Source organism: Herpailurus yagouaroundi, unplaced genomic scaffold (genome assembly GCF_014898765.1).
Source record: "Herpailurus yagouaroundi ecotype Mexico unplaced genomic scaffold, PumYag 190, whole genome shotgun sequence".
In the NCBI taxonomy this organism is placed as follows: Eukaryota; Metazoa; Chordata; class Mammalia; order Carnivora; family Felidae; genus Herpailurus; species Herpailurus yagouaroundi.
Window position 1 is genome coordinate 5,889,220 of NW_024412421.1, and position 18,169 is coordinate 5,907,388.

Consider the following 18,169-nt stretch of genomic DNA (forward strand, 5'->3'; position numbering starts at 1 on the left):
TGCTGCCTGAAGACGCTGCACCAGTGCTGGCAGCTCCGGCAGCTTGACTTTTATCATTCGCTCCCATTAATGTACTTGGCAATCACACAGAAGAGCTTTTAAATCTAATGGCTCAGACCATAACAAAGTAGAAATATAGGAGCATTTTCAGAATGATGGGGCCATGACCCTTTTAGGTATGCCAGGCTGCCTTATCCCAGGCACAGACTTCAAGTCTGTCCCCCCTGCCCAAGGTCCGCCCTAGGGGGCTCGTAAGAGGAGACTGCATGCAGCCGGACGTTTCTCCAAAGGAGCATGTAAATTCGCACCAGTGTTGTGTGCACCTGCGTGTGCGCACACACAGATCTCGCTGGTCAAAATTAAGACGGGCCATCTGGTAGGTAGGTAGTCAGGTTAAATACAACTAAACTGCAGGGGTGGCTCAGTTGGTTAAGCATCCAGTTCTGGGTTTGGGCTCAGGTCATGATCTCGCATTCTTGAGTTCCAGCCCCACATCAGGCTCTGTGCTGAGAGCACCAAGGCTGCTTGGGATTCTCTCTCTCTCCCTCTCTCTCTCCCTACCCCTCTCCCTCTCTTTGCCCCTCCTGTGTTTCTGTCTCAAAGTAAATAAACTTTTTTTTTTAATTTTTTTTTCAACGTTTTTATTTATTTTTGGGACAGAGAGAGACAGAGCATGAACGGGGGAGGGTCAGAGAGAGAGGGAGACACAGAATCGGAAACAGGCTCCAGGCTCTGAGCCATCAGCCCAGAGCCTGACGCGGGGCTCGAACTCACGGACCGCGAGATCGTGACCTGGCTGAAGTCGGATGCTTAACCGACTGCGCCACCCAGGCGCCCCAAACTTTTTTTTTTTTTAAAGGCTCAACTTCAGGCTGTGAGTCACAATAGAGAGGGTTTCAAGGGACTTCCTTTGTGTTCTGAATTCTTCTCAAAGGTGCTAAAACCTCTCTCACCCTCCATGCGTTAGTGACCAAGCAGTTTCTTTCCCAGACTGAAAAGAGATGTAGATTTTAGGCAACTAAGTTCGTGGAGGAAATCTAGACTTTCTTTCAGCGAGTTTTGAATGTTAGGAAATCGTGTATGTGTGTGTGTGTGTGTGTGTGTGTGTGTGTTTAAGTAGAAGTTAGAATGTCTATCATATGAAAAATTAAGGAAATACTTTCAAGGTTCTGCTTATTTATTGAGGCATTTTCTTTCTTAAATTACCCGCATACTCCATTTCCAGGTGATACCATCATTGGTCTTCTTATCAGTGTCAATAATTCCATTTGGCAGGCAGCAGCTAATTCTTTTCATGTGCTAATGATTAATCAGACAAGCCTATTTACTAATGTATCAGAATGCATTAGAAACATAAGGTAATGGTGGACAGAACATCAATTCAGATATAAATGAACTACATTTACATTGGATACCTATTGACTTATGTCACAGAATGAAGCAGAAAATGCAATTTGCTTGTAAACCATTAAAATGAATGAAAATAGAATTTCAAACTCCATCTTCAAACATAACTTTATTGACTTGGCTGTGAGCCTTAAGGGAGTGTCTAAGTAAGTTTAAAATATATAAATAACCTACTAATTCATTTGGCCATAAAAGAGTTAGTGTCTCCACCAACTCAACACCATGGAATGCACGTACGTTGGAACTGGTACAAGAGAGAGGCCACAGAGCAGTGTGAGGACTTTACATTTTTCACGTAGGGGTTGCTGAGTTAACTCTCCTCTAATCGGTTTTGTTCCCAAGTCCCACATCTGCACATGTCCCAGGGGCATTGGTCCACATCCTAGTAAGCAAAAATTTCAGATTAAGCCCTTTTTGAGAGCAAGAGAGTGACAGTGAGAGAGAGAGAGACAGACAGAGAGACAGAGACAGAGAAGGCACGGTACAGGGAGCCAGGTCAGATAAAGTGATACTCGTAAGCGTCATACAGGCTAAAATACTGGGGGCCAAGCTTTAGGTGCCTACGCTGGCTGAAAGGAGATGGCGTAAAATACTTAGAGAAAGAAGCAGTTTTGTGATTGTGAAAAACTAAAATAGCTATACCTCTGAGGTGCTTTTTTTCCCTTTTTTATCTGGATGTGGAGCCTGAAATAGACAAGACTTCTCGACTCCGAGCGTCTCAAGTATACAGAAACAGAATAGGCATGAGGAAATTGGAGCTGCTCGAAGAAATATAATTAAATCCCCAGCTATTGTTTGTATCTATGACAGCTCAGATCTAGCCAAATGACCAACGGCTGCCTTTGAATTGGCGGCTTAGGCAATTGTTGCGGTTCTGGAAAACCAGGCTTTGCTCAAAGAAGATGCGGGAGGGCATTTTAAGGGAAACCCTGACCCACCTGATGTTCCTTTCTTTCGGAGCCGTCCTTCTCAGACTAAAAGGTGAGGTGCTAATGAAATGTGATGTGCACCGGGGTGAACAGCGTTCTCCAAGAGCATATTCCCAAAAAGTCAGTCACAAGAGACAGAAGTTTGTTGATAAAGAATTTCACGATCAAATAGATTTTGGAAATTCACATTAGCTTCTCTCTCCAACCGCTTGGCGACTCACGGGACACCTGACCATGTTTAAAGCTCCAAAAAGTCCTGCAGTGAAGTAGCCTTTTAAAATTTCAGCCTCTCTCGGGGCGCCTGGGTGGCTCAGTCGGTTGAGCATCCGACTTTGGTTCAGGTCATGATCACACAGTTCATGAGTTTGAGCCCCGCACTGGGCTCTGTGCTGACAGCTCAGAGCCTGGAGCCTGCTTCAGATTCTGCGTCTCCCTCTCTTTCTCTGCCCCTCCTCTGCTTTCTCTCTCTCTCTCTCTCTCTCAAAAATAATAAACATAAAAAAATTTACAAAAAACTTCAGCCTCTCTCAAGCTTAATTAAGGGTAAGAATATCTCCTCCTCATAACAAAGATTTAGTGTTCCATAGAGCAGAGGTTTGGAAATATTAACGCCGATAAAAACAACACTGAGAAAATTAAATAAAATATGTTATGCTAAGTAAATCTATTTTTTTCCTGAAGAAAAATAGAAAGCACGTCTCGCTGTTATTATTTTTCAAGAAAGAACACTTCTAGAGGATTTCACTCTTTCCTTAAGCCCCAGCGAAGGAAGATCTGCTACATCTGAATCCAATGTTTCCTTTTCTGGTGCTTGGGTCCTGGCTCCTTAGAAATGCCGGACACACCTTGCATCGAGGGGCACATGCTGGAGTGGGCACAGGACTAGGTGTCCCCCACCAAGAAAAAAACAACCTTCGACCCCCGTTCACCCCTTCGACAGGACCTTGTGCTGGTATACTGCAGTTGCCAAGGAAGGAATTCCTAACAGCTTTGCTTGTGTCCAAAGAAGAATATAAAAGCCCCTCCAGTTTATTCCCAACATTTACTCCGTCAAGAAATCGTCCGGAAGAGAAACTGCAGCTAAGCTGACTTTTGTTAATAATGGAACGATTTTGAAAGTGCAGCTTTGATCAAGGGGAAAATTTTCCAGAATTTGACAACCTTTTTTTCCATTCCCTCTGGTACAGACTCCATTTTTTCCCCCCCAAAACTGTCTAATGCTGTTTCTTAGGTGGTGTTCAATAGAAACCAGTCTATAATGCAATGCACTCTCTTTATGTGATGTTTAGATATGAGATTGATCTCAGTGGACACCCTGGAGTTCTGAAAGTAGGATTATTGGATTTTGTGGCTTTCTCAGATGTCGAAGATCTTTAAACAGTGTCTTGCAAAGTTGCTACATCCCGCCTGTCTGTGAAACACTTATGAACTCATCAAAGAAGGTAGACTCCATGTTAATTAGACACGGTGGGTGAAGAGGGAGGGCGCGCCAGAAGCCGACTTCCTCCCACCATCGAGTTAGTTAAGTGCCAGGACCACGTGTACTTTTATACCTTGAAAAGAAAAATAAGTTCATCCGTCTCCAGATCAATAGGGCCTTAACAGGAAGATTGCTGACACAGGATGGAACTCACAGTTCAGAACAGCAGCAGGGGACAAAAGACGTGGCTGTAAAAGCAGAAATTTGGCAGCCATGTTATATCTCAAGGTTCCTTGAGAAGATTTTCTTTCTTTTTTTTTTTTTTTTCAACGTTTATTTATTTTGGGGACAGAGAGAGACAGAGCATGAATGGGGGAGGGGCAGAGAGAGAGGGAGACACAGAATCAGAAACAGGCTCCAGGCTCCGAGCCATCAGCCCAGAGCCTGACGCGGGCTCGAACTCACGGACCGCGAGATCGTGACCTGGCTGAAGTCGGACGCTCAACCGACTGCGCCACCCAGGCGCCCCAGAGAAGATTTTCAATAGGTGTGGATTTCAGCTGAATCGGATGGGCAGCAGCAGCATCATAGCCGGGCCTCATGGCCTGTGGCTCACATTTGAGCAACACAGGGTAATTAGGACACGGTATATTTCCCGTGACTTTAAAAGTGCCACGGGTGGCCATTGCGGAAAGGACGCTGTCGTGGCCCCCGTGCTCCCCTGTTTTGTCACCGCTCTGAAGCCCCAGTGTCAGGCATCAGGATTGTCTGGAAGCAAACCGGACAGTACTCCAGAGGAAAAGAGGAGGGATTCTCAGGACACAATGCCTGGAAAGTGATGCTCTAGAAGCCCAGGCCCGGATCTTACCCCTGTAATCAAACACTGGCTCTACTCTTCAGGTTTTCAGCCAATGGGTACTGTATCAACCAATTCATACATGCATACAGGAAAAAGAATTGATGGATTTTTCTCAGTTCAAGTTTTGCCTCCCATAATTTTTCTAACTGTTGGCACTTGTATTCACGTGTTTATATTCAAATATAGTATAAAATCCCATTGGACCTGGCACAAGATTGCATGGCCTTATTTCCCAGGTATATACATGTAACACGGATTTACTGACCACCGTCTCGGCTTTGGAGGTAGACGAGATGGCTGAGATGGTTCAACTGGTCCCACTCAAGAACTGGCGCTGAAGGGTTTCTTTCTAACACCACTACCACAAAGTGAGACGCTACTACAAGCCTATTACAATGACCCACATCCAGAAGGCTGACAACACCAAATGCTGGTAAGGACGTGGAGTGACAGGAACTCTCATTTATAGCTGGTTAGATCGTATAATGGTACAGCCACTTTGGAAGACAGTTGGGAGACTTCTTACAAAAATTAAACACACTCTTGCTATACGATCCGGCCATCTTGCTCCTTGGTATTTACCCAAAGTGGTTGAAAACTGATGTCAACACAACAACCTGTACATGATATTTATAGCAGCTTGATTCATAATTGCCCAAACTTGGAAGCAACCAAGGTTTCCTTCAGGAGTTGAATGGATAAACAAGCTGTAGTATATCCAGACAATGGGATTTTTTTTTTCAGCACTAAAAGAAATCAGTTATTAAGCCATGAAAAGACAAAGAGGAACCTTCAATATATATATTGCTAAGTGAAAGAAACCAATTTGAAAAGGCCAGGAACCATATGATTCTAACTATTTGACATTCTGGAAAAAGACAGTTAAAAGATCAGTTGTTGCCACTGGTTGGGGGCAGAAATACACGGGACAGGCAGAGCAGAGAGGATTTTTATGGCAATGAAAATAGTCTCCGTTACACTAAAAGGATGGATCCATGCTCTCGTACATTTGTCCAAACCCACAGAATGCCCCACACCCACAGTGAACTCTAATGTAGACAATGGACTCCTGGTGATCATGATGTGTCTAGTGATCATGATGTGCTAATATAGGTTCATTGATTGTCACAAATGTCTCACTCTGGTGGGCAATGTTGATAATGAGAAAGATTATGCATCTATGGTAGTAAGATGTATATGGGAAATCTCTGCACTTTTTCCTCAACTTTGCTGTGAGCCTAAAACTGTTCTTAAAAAATGAACTCTTAAAAAAAAAAAAAAAAAACCTTGGGGCGCCTGGGTGGTTCAGTCGGTTAAGCGTCCGACTTCGGCTCAGGTCATAATCTCACGGTCCATGAGTTCAAGCCCTGCATCGGGCTCTGTGCTGACCACTCAGAGCCTGGAGCCTGTTTTGGATTCTGTGTCTCCGTCTCTCTCTGACCCTCCCCTGTTCATGCTCTGTCTCTCTCTGTCTCAAAAATAAATGAACGTTAAAAAAAAAAAAAAACCCTCAAAACAAAACCCACAACACCACCCTGTGGGTGTCCACGGTGCATATCTTCTGCCTCACATGTAAGGAAGTGTCCCATGGTATTGAAATGGGGGGTGGTCACATGGGATAAGTTGGATGGGAACTGTGGGCCAGTCACCCCACAGCATACTGACTGGATTAAAGGGGCTCATCCAATGGGAAGGGCAGCCACTCTAGATCCCCAGGGCAGGTTCTGTGTTACACTCAGCTAAGTAGGGGCTGGGCTCCTGCAGAGACAGAAGAAGCCCCCATTTGCCTCTCAAGAGCAAACCACAAACAAGGCCTTTGGCAGAGGCCGAGGAACCTTTGGATGTTGGCTCTGCCCTGCCCCACAGGCTCCCTCCATTCAGAGCCCACTCTAAAGCCCACCAAACTCTTTCCTCCTTTACCTCCCTGCCACCTTTTCCCTTCCCAAAGTCCAGGGCTTTCGTGGATTCCTTGCTTAATAAGCATTCCCCAGATCTATGCTCAAATGATGCTTGTGGATCTTCCCCTCACCCTGCAGCCCAAGCTTTGAGAATGTAAAAACCAATACAAGAATCCTCCTTTCTTTCTCTCCGTTGTGTTTGGCTCACCCTTCCCTTGAACGGCAACCACAGAAATGCCTGGACGACTGAACAGAAGGGCTACAGGGGAGAGGGAAACGGCCCATGTGTCCTCAAACACATGATTCTTTCAACTTCTAAAATGTCATGATGTTCCACAAAATGTCCCATGACTTCTAGAGACTATGGCCACGGAACATGCTTAAAATGACCGAAATAGTCTCAAGACCGTGTTCTTTTAGTTGGACATGGAGAACTTAGCTGAGTCCCTGAGGTTGGGGTGAGTGGGACAATACTGGGGGCACCAAGAAAGTGCAGGGCAAAGAGCTGTAAGAGGGGGCTTTGAACCACTGCCCCCAATACACACACAGAGGGACACACGGACGCAGACTCACGTGCACTTCATCCTAAAATATGGTAGTCTATACATGACTGTGCATTCACCACAGCCATCTCTTTCTAAGCAAGGAAACAGACCAAAGCCTCTATGCCACAGTGCCAGACACAGTAGTAGCTTTAAGATTAAAATTTATCGAGACTGATGTATCGCTTAAGAACTGTGTGACCTCAGGAAAATCCTTATTTATTTGTTTATTTATTTATTTAGAGAGAATTCCAAGCAGACTCTATGCCCAGTGCAGAGCCCAACTCGGGACTCAATCCCATGACCCCGGGATCATAACCTGAGCCAAAATCAAGAGTCAGACGCTCAACCAACCAAGCCACCCAGATGCCCAGATCCCTTTTATTTCGGAACCTCAGTCTTCTTATCTGTTGCATAGAGATCAGAATCTCTCCTTGCTGCTAATCTCATGTTAGCATTTTACGTAAGGTCATGAACATATACATGTGTTAGAAGCTGTAACTCCCCAAGGTTCTGTGTGAGGAGGAGAAATTAGAAAAAAAACAAAGAAAAAAAACAAAAAACCTCCCAAGTTTGGGGAAACAGTAAGAGATGGAAAGGAAGGCGGCATATCCAAGGGTGTGTGAATAGAAAGGATCTCTTGTAGCTCACTTCCCCCACCCTTATCTCCAGATGGGGTATCATCTCCCAGCATCCCCCACACTCACAGAAACCTGGCTCTGGGTGAGGGAGAAGGGGAAGGATAGTGCCTTCAGCAAAGCCACTCCGTCTAGAGGCCATGCCCTAGCAGGAAGTAGAAAAATAAGTTTAAATCTGCTCTCTGGATGGTTTTTGGCACTGTCTCATTCCTAGCAGGTAGAATTTACGTTAGCTACGTGCTTAGCAAAAGCCTCAACTTGCTGTGCATGGCATCCATACTTTTCCAAACGTGATTCACAGACTGCCAATGTCAGAAGCATCGAGGAGGATGTTCGCATGGGGAGTCCTAGGATCGACCCCCAGTGGCAGGGTCTGTGGCCCAGAAGTCAGCATCTCAAGCGATGGTGCAAAATAAAACAGGGAGACGCGAAATATGAGGCTGGGGGTGGTGATAATGGTCACCACAGTCGTAAGAGTTCAAATGAGTTAAAGTTCTTTTTACGTGTCCGACACTATCCTGAGTGCCTTGCATGTATTCATGTACGAATGCCCTCAGTCATGCTATGAAGTAAGTACTGTGATTGTCTCCAATTGACAGAGGCAAAAACAGAGCTCATGGAAACAAGTGACTTCCGGAAGGTCACACAGGGAATAGGTACGCAGGCTGAGGCCAGATCCTGGGCTCTCCGTGTGCGTACATGCAATCACACTTACAGGCAACGTACAACAGAAAGGATGTTTCTGTACAGAAACATACAACATACAGAAACATACAACAGAAAGGATGTGTGTTCAACATACAGCAGAAAGGATGGACGGTGTCCCCGTCCATCAGCAGGCTATACCCCGACCCCGGTTATATTGGGGCAAAATCAGCAGCTTCCTGAGTGAAGATCCCTCAGCGTCTACAATCCCCAGAGCCAGAAAACCCCTCTTTCTGACTCCATTGTGTCTTGCTGCTTGAGATGCATTTGTGATGTTTAATTTATATCCCGTGATCATAAAGCGATTGCATCACTAAAAAGGCTGTGAGGTTGATTTATACGATAGTCGCCTGTGTCTGTTAATTAGAGAAATATCATTTGGCTTTCCACAGAAGAAAAACAATAAATTATAGAGGGGGGAGGGAGGGGCAGTCATCCCCCAAATCTAGGCCAGTTACTCCCCTTGAATCTTATTTATGACCCTAACCAATTTTCCATTCACACCAGCAACCTTTGGAAAAACCAACTATCACTTGGGTTAAGGAAGGAACAGCAGCAGAAGAAGAGTGGGCAAACGCCCGTAGAAGTAGGCTTCGTACATGTACGGGTGCACATGAGGACTCATACACAAAGCCGTGATCCAGACAGAGAGGTCAGCTCACCCAGAGTGTTCTTCCTCCGACCTCCCCCCCCCACCCCCCGCCCCCATCTCATCCACTCTGAACACGAACATCACTGTCTCTGAAGCAGGACTCCTCCAGCGCAACCAACCAATCACTTGCAACAGGAAGGGATTGCCTCTGCGGGATCAGTGGCCCAATATTTTCTACATAGTGGGCCGTGGGCCTGGACAGGAACTTTTTCTCCAATAATTGTTAATTGATCTTGTTTATGCCCAAAGGGGAGTACAAAGAAAGATGTGTAGTTTTGCGTTTGTTCAGTCGTTCGCTCATTCAACAAACATGAACAGGTAGCTGCTACATGGTAAGTCTTGTGTTAGGAGTGGGCATCCAGGGGTCAGCAGCGATGGTCACAGTGCCAGACCTCACAGAGCTTACTCTCTAATGGGGGAGATGACAGGAATCAGCTACAGGCTACATGTTATCAAAGAAAAACACAAGGGATCATGAGAGGCTTCCTTAAAGAAATACTAACTTTGAGTTAAATATCAGAGATGAGTTAATTTGGTTCAGAGGGAGAGAAAAGCATTCCAGAAAGGAAGAACAGCATATTCAAAAGCTGGGAGGGAGCAGGACGAATCCAAAGGGTTGAAAGGTACTCAGTGTGACCCACTAGGAGGAAATAGGGCTGGAGAGGCTGGAGCCAGACCACGCAAGGTTCTTAACCCAGGGTTCAGAAGCGGTTTTTATCCCCAAAGCGGAGAGAAGCCACTGTAAGGTTTTAAACCAGGGCGGGCCGGAGGGTGTGGTATGATCAGATCTGCATGTTGAAAAGATCACTATTTTATACCTTGAAAAGACTTGGGGTTTCATCAGATGAAAAGGGCTGCAAAATTAGGCTTGGGCAAGCAGTCCCCGGGGGGCGGGGGGAGTGTGAAACATTCTGAAATGTCATGGCACATGGTCAGAATGAGCCCGTCTTCTTCCCAGCCCCCCACACCGGGACCACCTGTTGTGCCCATCAACATTCACACACGGAAGTGTCTGTCTTGGAACTGGCAGAAGGTCCAAGTGGAGAGGGAGGAAGACAGGGTGATGGGGGAGGGGGGGATGCCACAGCATCTGTGCCCCGCCCACTCCAACCCTGGGTGAGACCCCATGCCATGAGAGAAGCAAGAGCTGGAAGCCGGTAGAGCAGAGGCTGGTGCAGCCCACGCCCTCTGATCCTTTCCCTTTTTTCTCACAAAAGTCTTCCTGTGACCACTCAAGTGAAGGCAATCCTCAATAGGTCTCCCCGTCTCCATGGTGAGATGGCTGGATGGATTTAATCACTTCTTCGTTAGTTGCGTCTAGACTAGAAGGAGGGCAGAAGTCTTCTCCGTGTTCCGCTCTTCATTAGTACCACACAGCATGGTCCCTGCCACATAGTAGGTGCTCAAAAGGCACTTATACAATGAATGGATGCTGGATGAACTATGAATTCCGCAGCGTCAGAGGACGTTAACTTTCCAGAACACAATAAAGCAGGCTAAAGAAAAATAAAGAAGTTAGGGTAAGGAAGATAATCGGTGATGGGTGATTTTATTTGAGGGTGGCCAGGGAAGCCCTTTCTGATTTTTGAATAGATACTTGAAGGAAAGGAGGGAAGGAGCCATAAAGATATTTGGGGAAGAAGCATCCCAGGCAAAAGAAGGGACAACAAATTGCTGTAATTCCTGAGTGAGTTACGGTTGGTTCCCATTTCTTTTCTTTCCTGAAGATGTGGAACGATGGGATCGTCACCCCCTGAGTTTAAGACCCTCTGCACAGATCTGAGTAGGACTTCCTCAAGCTTTATCGGCTGGGACACCTTCAAGCAACCTCACCGTTAAGATTTCTGGAAAGGGGAACCGGAGACAGAGAGAAAAAAAATGGAAGATGTCAAGTTGAGCTGTTGCCGTCAGACTGTTATCAGAGGACAGGGGAGGCACCCCCATTGCAGCACTGGAAGGGGTTCCAGAAAATGTGTAGGTAGCAGGTTAGGGTACCGCCATGGTAGCCAAGAAACAAGTACTTTTTGTAACCACCTACTAGGAAGTTCCCTTGCCATGGGGACTGGGGGTCAAGGAGAAAAGAGGAGTTCTGACACATGGAGGTGTCACCCACTCACCTGAACCCATGAAAATTTCTGATGTAGGGTGGTAGGCATGAAAAACAACACAATGAAAGAAAACATCCAGTCCACCTGGAAAGCCCTCCAAGACAGAGACGGAATACTCTGGGACTCAACTCTTCCCCAAATGACACTCTCTTGATGTCCCAGACCACGTATCCCAGTGCACAACCCCTCACTGTCTCCTGTGGTCCCACTGGGCAACTTTCAATTCCTGGGATTCGCCCTGCTACCTCCCAACACATATTGTTTCTTCTTTCTGGAATGCTCTTCCCCCTGCCTTAGTCAAGTTGACACGTCCTTAATATTATACCACATCTTCCAACGCCTCCATTTTGTGTGATTTCAAAAACAATATAAGGCAATTATGTAAAATGACCTGATATTAAAAGCTTTATAAAAAGTCTGAGCAAAAACTTCCAGCTTCAGTACATAACAGGAGAGAGAATTTTAGGTGTTTCAGCAGTGATTACACAATAAGTACTAATCACCTACAGTAGGCAAAGCACTAGGCACTGAAGCAGAGGAGTGAAGAATTCTCATGTGGTTATGACTTAACTCCCAACGTCACTGGCTGTAGGATTTGTGATATTTGGGTCTACAGCCCAGCTCCAACCTGGCTTCTCGTAAAAGGCCTTTCTTGGGGCTCTCGGATGGTGGTTCAGTCAATTGAGCATCTGGCTGTGGCTTAGGTCATGATCTCGCTGTTCATGGGTTCAAACCCCACACTGGGTTTGCTGCTGTCAGTGCGGAGCCCGCTTCCGATCCTCTGTCCCCCTCTCTCCGCTTCTTTTCGACTCATGCTGTCTCTCAAAATGAAATAAGCATTTTTAAAAAAAAGAAGAAAAGAAAAGGCCCTTCTGTCCAAAGCCCCAGGGCTGTGTTCTTGTTTTAATGAAGGCACTGCTTCTGACCCAAGTGAGGGGAAACAAAAGGATCAGAAAGTGCCCTCCAAATGTGTGTGCATGTGTATACACAAGCAGTAACACTCACCTAAAATTCTCAGTTTTCCCATTAATTTTGCAACTTTGCCTTTTGGTCCCGTTTTGTAGCATAAAGATGGCCTCAGAAAGTAAGAAATAGGCACCTTTGTAATGCATCTGGGATATTCTATCTATTTCTACTTTTCAATCAAATTTTTATGCTTTTGAATAACAGAAATTATTCTGTCAGTGAGAGGGCCCATCCTAGAAATAATTTGCTATTGGTTGAATTGTGTTCCTCAAAAATGTTGAAAACTCATATGCTGAAGTCCTAACCCCTAGTGCCTCAGAACGTGACAGAATTTGGAGACGGGGCCTTTAAAGAGGTGGTATGGGTGAGGGTGTTAGGATGGGCCCTGATCCAATCGGAATCGTATCCTTGTAAGAGGAGAAGATTAGGACACAGGCACAATAGAGGGAAGACTGTGTGAGGGCACAGGGAGAGAGAGGATGCCGTCTGCACACCAAGGAGAGAGGCCTCACAAAAGACCAAAGCTGTCGTGGACTTCCAGCCTCAGGAACTGTGAGAAAATGAGTCTCTGTCCTTTACACTACAGAGTCTGTGGTACCTTGTTATGGTGGCCCTAGCAAACTACCTACAACTCTCTTCTATCCCTGTGTGGATGTCATAACCCAGGCCCCTGAGGTTGAGACCAAAAATATGAAATTCATCCCACTTCACCTGAGGGTGAAGCAATCTCAGAAGCTTTGTCTGCTGATACGACACATCGGGAAAGTCTTAGGGTCCTCTGATTTCTCGCTAGGGGCTGAAACCCACCCCACCACTAAGAACCCCTTCTTTGAGAAATACCCTTGACCTCATTCCTCTTCCTTCTGCGTCTTCTTGGAACACCCATGAGACATGCCTTGCTGTGGTTCTCCACTGGAAATGCACAGAAAAATAATCTTGTTAAATTATACTCATCAAACATTTCCATACTTGTTCTACTTCCAATCCCCTGAATTAAATCTCAGGAACCCTAGATAGGGAAACACACACACACACACACACACACACACACACAACATGATATAATTGGAGAGACAACGGACAAGCAGGTATCTCACATGGCATTTATTTTGTAACACACAACTAGGTCTTAATATAGCACAGTTTTGTATTATTCATTCTCCCATTCAAGAAATTCATTGTGAATTTCTCAGGTTTCAAGCCACATGGGAACCTGTTAAGCCTCTTCCTCAGCCCTTGGTGCTTTGCATACAACAGGCAGTTATTACTTGCATGGTCACTGCTTAAACACCCACAATACTATATCCTACTATGTATGATGCTGGAAGTTGTTTTCTGACTTTTTATAGAGCTTTTATATCAGGTCACTTTACAAAAGTGTATTATATTGTTTTTTAAGGTTGAACAAAATGGAAATCTGACAGTTGTGGTAGACCGTCACTTGGGTGGTTCCCAATGAACCCCTCCTCCCAATAGTCACACCTTTGTGGAGCCCCTTCCCAGGATGACTCTGGCTTAGCCATGTGACCAGCTTTGGTTCCTGAAAAATAACAAGATGACACAAGCAGAGGCCTGATAAACTCAGGGACCAGCGCAACAGAAATACAATGTGAGCCACAGACATAATTTCCGATTTTATGGCAGCCACATTAAAAAACAAAAGTGAAAGAAACAGATGAAGTCAATGTTAGTAGTATATTTTATGTAACCCCATATATCTAAAATATTATTCAAAAATGTGATCAATATTGAAAAAAGGTCCTAGGGACATTTTTCCTTCTATTTTTCAGAGTAAGTTTGCAAACTTAGTGTGTGTTTTGCCCTTAAAGCACATCTTGATTCAGACTAACCTTCAAGTGCCCTGTAGGCACATGTGGCTGGTGGCTACTCTATTGGGCAGTGCAAGCTTGGACATTGGGACTTGTCCGCTTAGAACATTTGCTGTTAGGCTGCTCCGTCTGGGTTCCCAGCTGCCATGCTGTCGAAAGTCCAGCCCAGGGGGGAAGAGGACCCGTGAGGTAGAAACCAGACACGGTGGATAGCCCCCGCTGAGCTCCTCGCAGACAGCCAGCATTCCAATTTGCCGTCCGTGGGAGTAAGCCATCTGAGAGGTGGACCCTCCAGCCACTTAGGAGCCATTCCAGCTGAGGCCACATGGAGCAGAGACGAGCTCTCCCTTTGGCGTGCTGCCTAAATTACAGAATCCTGGGCAAGCGCATAGTTGTCGCTGTTTTAAGCCATCAGATTACGTTATGTGGTGATTTGTTAAGTAGCCCTGACTAGATATCCAGAACCGAAGTTATCAAAGATACCAGCTAATGGAGCATCAGTGACTTTCTTCTGTCCCTCGGGCGTGCATTCGCTGTCACTCTGCCTCTCCTGCATGCTCATGGAGTCCTCTCCATGAATGCACAGCGTGCATTCGCTGTCACTTTGCCTCTCCTGCATGCTCAGTTGGAGTCAATGGAAGACGCAGGAGAAGTAAAAGCCTCGGTCACCATCTGCACGGACTTTATAGGCAAACTCAGAAGTTCCTGCTAGGCTGCAATCCAAGCTCTGCCGCTCTATCAGTCTGCTCGAACTGCTAGCGTAACATATCACAGACTGGGAAGCTTAAACAACAGAAGTTGATTTTCTCCAAATTCTGGAGGCCAGAAGCTCAGGATCAAGGCCAGCAAATTTGGTTTCCGATGAGAAATCTCCCTAACTTGCAGACAGGTGCCTTCTTGCCGGGCCTTCCCATGGCCTATCCTCTGTGTGCACATGGAGAGAAAGAGAGCTGTCCGGGTGTCTCTGTCTTATAATGACCAGTCCTATTGGATCGGGGCCCCATCCTTATGACCTTCTCTAACGTCAGTTACCTCCATAAAGGTCCTGTCTCCGAGTCTACTCACACTGGGGTTTGGGCTTCAAAATACGAACTGAGGGGCGGGGCACAACTGAGTCCATAGCAGCCACTAACCTTCCATGTGGTCTTAGCCAATTCAGTTCACCTCTCTGAGTCATTCTATTGCTACACCCTTTCTCTTAAGTATGATATGAGGAGTAGAGATTAGAGACCTGGAAGAGAGGATGGAGAAATCATAAAATATCATGGAGGCTACCCTGGCCTTCTTTCCATCTTTGTGTATTCTGAGAACCAGTAAACGAGGCTGAGTAACACAACGACTGAATGAAAAAAAAAAAAAAAAAAAAAAAAAAAAAAAAATCAGAACTCATGAGTGGGGGAGAAAAATTATCATGACACGTGAAAGAATGAAGGAAGGAATTTTGCCTACACCCAAGGATTCCTGCTGGACGTATGATGGAATCAATTCCAGCAAGTGACGAGGAGAAGGTAAGGAGGGCTGGTATTCTGGGTGCACCTACCAGGTTCCAAGGAACGTGTAAAATCTATATTTTAATATGTATACGTTCGTATCATTATTGCAGCAATGCAGCAGCCTGCTGTAGTAGGAGTGGTTAGGTTCGGTCTCGTGAGGGGGATCAAAACCTGACTGAGACATTTCAGGTCAATCAGGAGAGAAGTCAGAAGGAGAAAAGGAGGCTCAGCCAGTTAAGCATCAGGCTTCGGCTCAGGTCACGATCTCACGGTTCACGAGTTCGAGCCCCGCGTCGGACCCTGGGCTGACAGCTCGGAGCCTGGAGCCTGCTTCGGGTTCTGTGTCTCCCTCTCTCTCTCTCTGCCCCTCCCCCTCCCTCTCTCAAAAATCAACATTAAAAAAAAATTTTTTTTAAAGAAGTAGGAAAGGAAAATGCTGAGACCATCCTGAGGCTCCGTTCAGTACCTGAGTGAAAGAGTTGGGGCAAAGGGAATGATGAGACAGGAAGCCGGGTAAGAGACTCTTGCATAATGCCTTGTGGAGGAAGAAGAAGATGGGGAAGGAGGTAGAGGCCGTAGCAGTGGGCCTGCCGCCAGCAGATGTGGTGACAACACCGGCGGGGCCGGCTTCCCGGGCCTGTGGCCTGAGCAGCTGCACGAGGCCCCTGCCTAGAGGGGGCACCTGCTCAGAAGGGCTCTGTGCTTGGTTAAGGCTTTGCTGTCATCCCCTTGAAGTTCTTCAGTTGTGATCGAGGAGCCTCAGTTTCCCTTTGCACTGGGCCCCACAGATGATCATACAGGGTCCTGATGCGGTTGTATGAAAGCTCTCACGCACTGAGCTTCTACGACGAAGCGGCGTGGGCATCACCATGCACACATGACGTCATCTCCATGAGACGGACCCAACAAAAAAAGACAAGAAAAGACAAAAGAAGAACAACAATCAGCACCGCCTGTGAGCACAACCCCCGTGGGGGTCCTCTCTTCTCCAGGGAGCTGCCCAGTGGTCACAAAGAGAATGAGACACCCTGGCCGGCTGACAGCGGTCACGTTTGAGAAGGCATCCTTAGTAACAAAGAGCTGGCATCTCAATGGCCATGTCACGGAACGACGGGGTTCTGTAGTTCTTAGATTTCGCACTTGCTGCTGCTAAGCTTCTTACGTAACGTAAAGTAAATCCTAAGGTACCGTTCATCGATGGGTTCATTCATCCAACATCTGACAAACGCTCGGAATGCTGGTCTTAAGAAAGAAGCAGACCTAAGGAAGTTCATCCCTTCCTTCAGGAAGCTCTCACTTACTGATCTAAAGCATGATGCAAGAAACAGTGTTAAGCATAGGATCTCCGACTTAGCCTACAGAGCAGGAGGTCCCCTGAATCGGCCCCAAGGGGCAAGAGACAATTGGGGCTTGACTTCTAGTCTGAGTCTCTTCCTTCACCCTGCAAAGACCTCTGCTTCTGGGGCATCTCCGAAACAGTCTCCCCTCAGCCAGCACGAGGCCCCTTGTCGCCTGCAACTGCTGAATTCCGGCTCCAACCCTCCCCCCACCCCGGCACCCTCCGGACGCACTGAGTTGGAACCCAGCTGAGCAAACACGCGCGCATAGACTCTCCGGTTGAGTGGATGTGGGGAGAGGACATGGCGTGAAGTAAGAACCAAGGGTAAACTCCCACACGGTTGGAAGCAATACCGCACCGTAAAACCCCAGCGCGACCGAATCAGGGCGGCAGCCGTGCACCTGCCCGGTCTAGAACGAATCGAACCAGGGACAAGGCACTTCCCCTTGTTGGAAAAGAAAGAAAAAATACCAGTCAAAACAAAACAAAACCCTGCCCTAGAAACTGTGGGAAAAGACTTCAGGAAGTGCAGGGCCCGCTCCGATGTCTACCTCCCCGCCCCCTAAGCTTCCATAAACACTTACCATTTCATAAAAGTTACAGTTTTACACATGATTTCTAAGCTGCCAAAAAATGTACAGTGTGCGTGGCCCCCGCCGGTTCCAACATGTTTTATAAACATAACAAGCTGTAGCAGCCACCCCAGATGTTTTCACAACTTATTTTTTTTTTCATAATTTAAAATCTGTTCGACCTGATGGTTTTTGTTGGTGTTTTTTTTTGCTCCGCGCACATTTCGACTGTAAAAAAAAAAAAAAAAAAAAAAAAAAAGGAAACTGAAATATTATTCATGTGGTGCTATGCTGCTACACCTAATTTCTTCTCAAGTTCACACTGAACCGAAACGTCTCTAGGAACCTTAAAAAAGGCAGCAGCCGAGAAAGTGAGGAAATATGTCAAGGACTTGTAAATAAACAGCTGGCTCCCAACATATGGATTTTCTTCTATATTTTTCAGGTGCCACAGCCGCCCATCCGTATCTGCCAGCCCTACAGCTCCCGGCATAATTCAACTGTAATTGATAATGTAAGGGCAGATGGAGAGGACTGTCAGCCCCTCCCTTGCATCTCTGGGGACGCTGCAGAAATCAAAGCAGATGGCCCAACTGCATCTTCTTTATGTGTTGCTGCGAGCTCCTCTGTCTGCAGGATAATGGATCATTACGGCCTGCTGTGTACAAACACCAATATGCTTTTAAATCTGGTTCTCAAGCTTATGAAAAAGCCCCGTATTTCATATTAATTTGCGAAGCTGCACTTCACAAGGTCCACTGTTGTTAATTTATGATTTGGAAGCGGGCGGGGGAGGGAGAAGTTCGCAAGGA

General features: G+C 46.2%; 1 long non-coding RNA gene across 1 annotated transcript; it reads right to left on the reverse strand.

Moving 5' to 3' along the window:
- Positions 1 to 13,805: 13,805 nt before the first annotated feature.
- LOC121045283 (uncharacterized) lies at positions 13,806 to 17,572 on the reverse strand. Its single transcript, XR_005797673.1, has 2 exons — positions 15,913 to 17,572; positions 13,806 to 15,184 (listed from the first exon to the last, which is right to left on the reverse strand). It is a non-coding gene; the product is annotated as an uncharacterized LOC121045283 (long non-coding RNA).
- Positions 17,573 to 18,169: the final 597 nt, after the last annotated feature.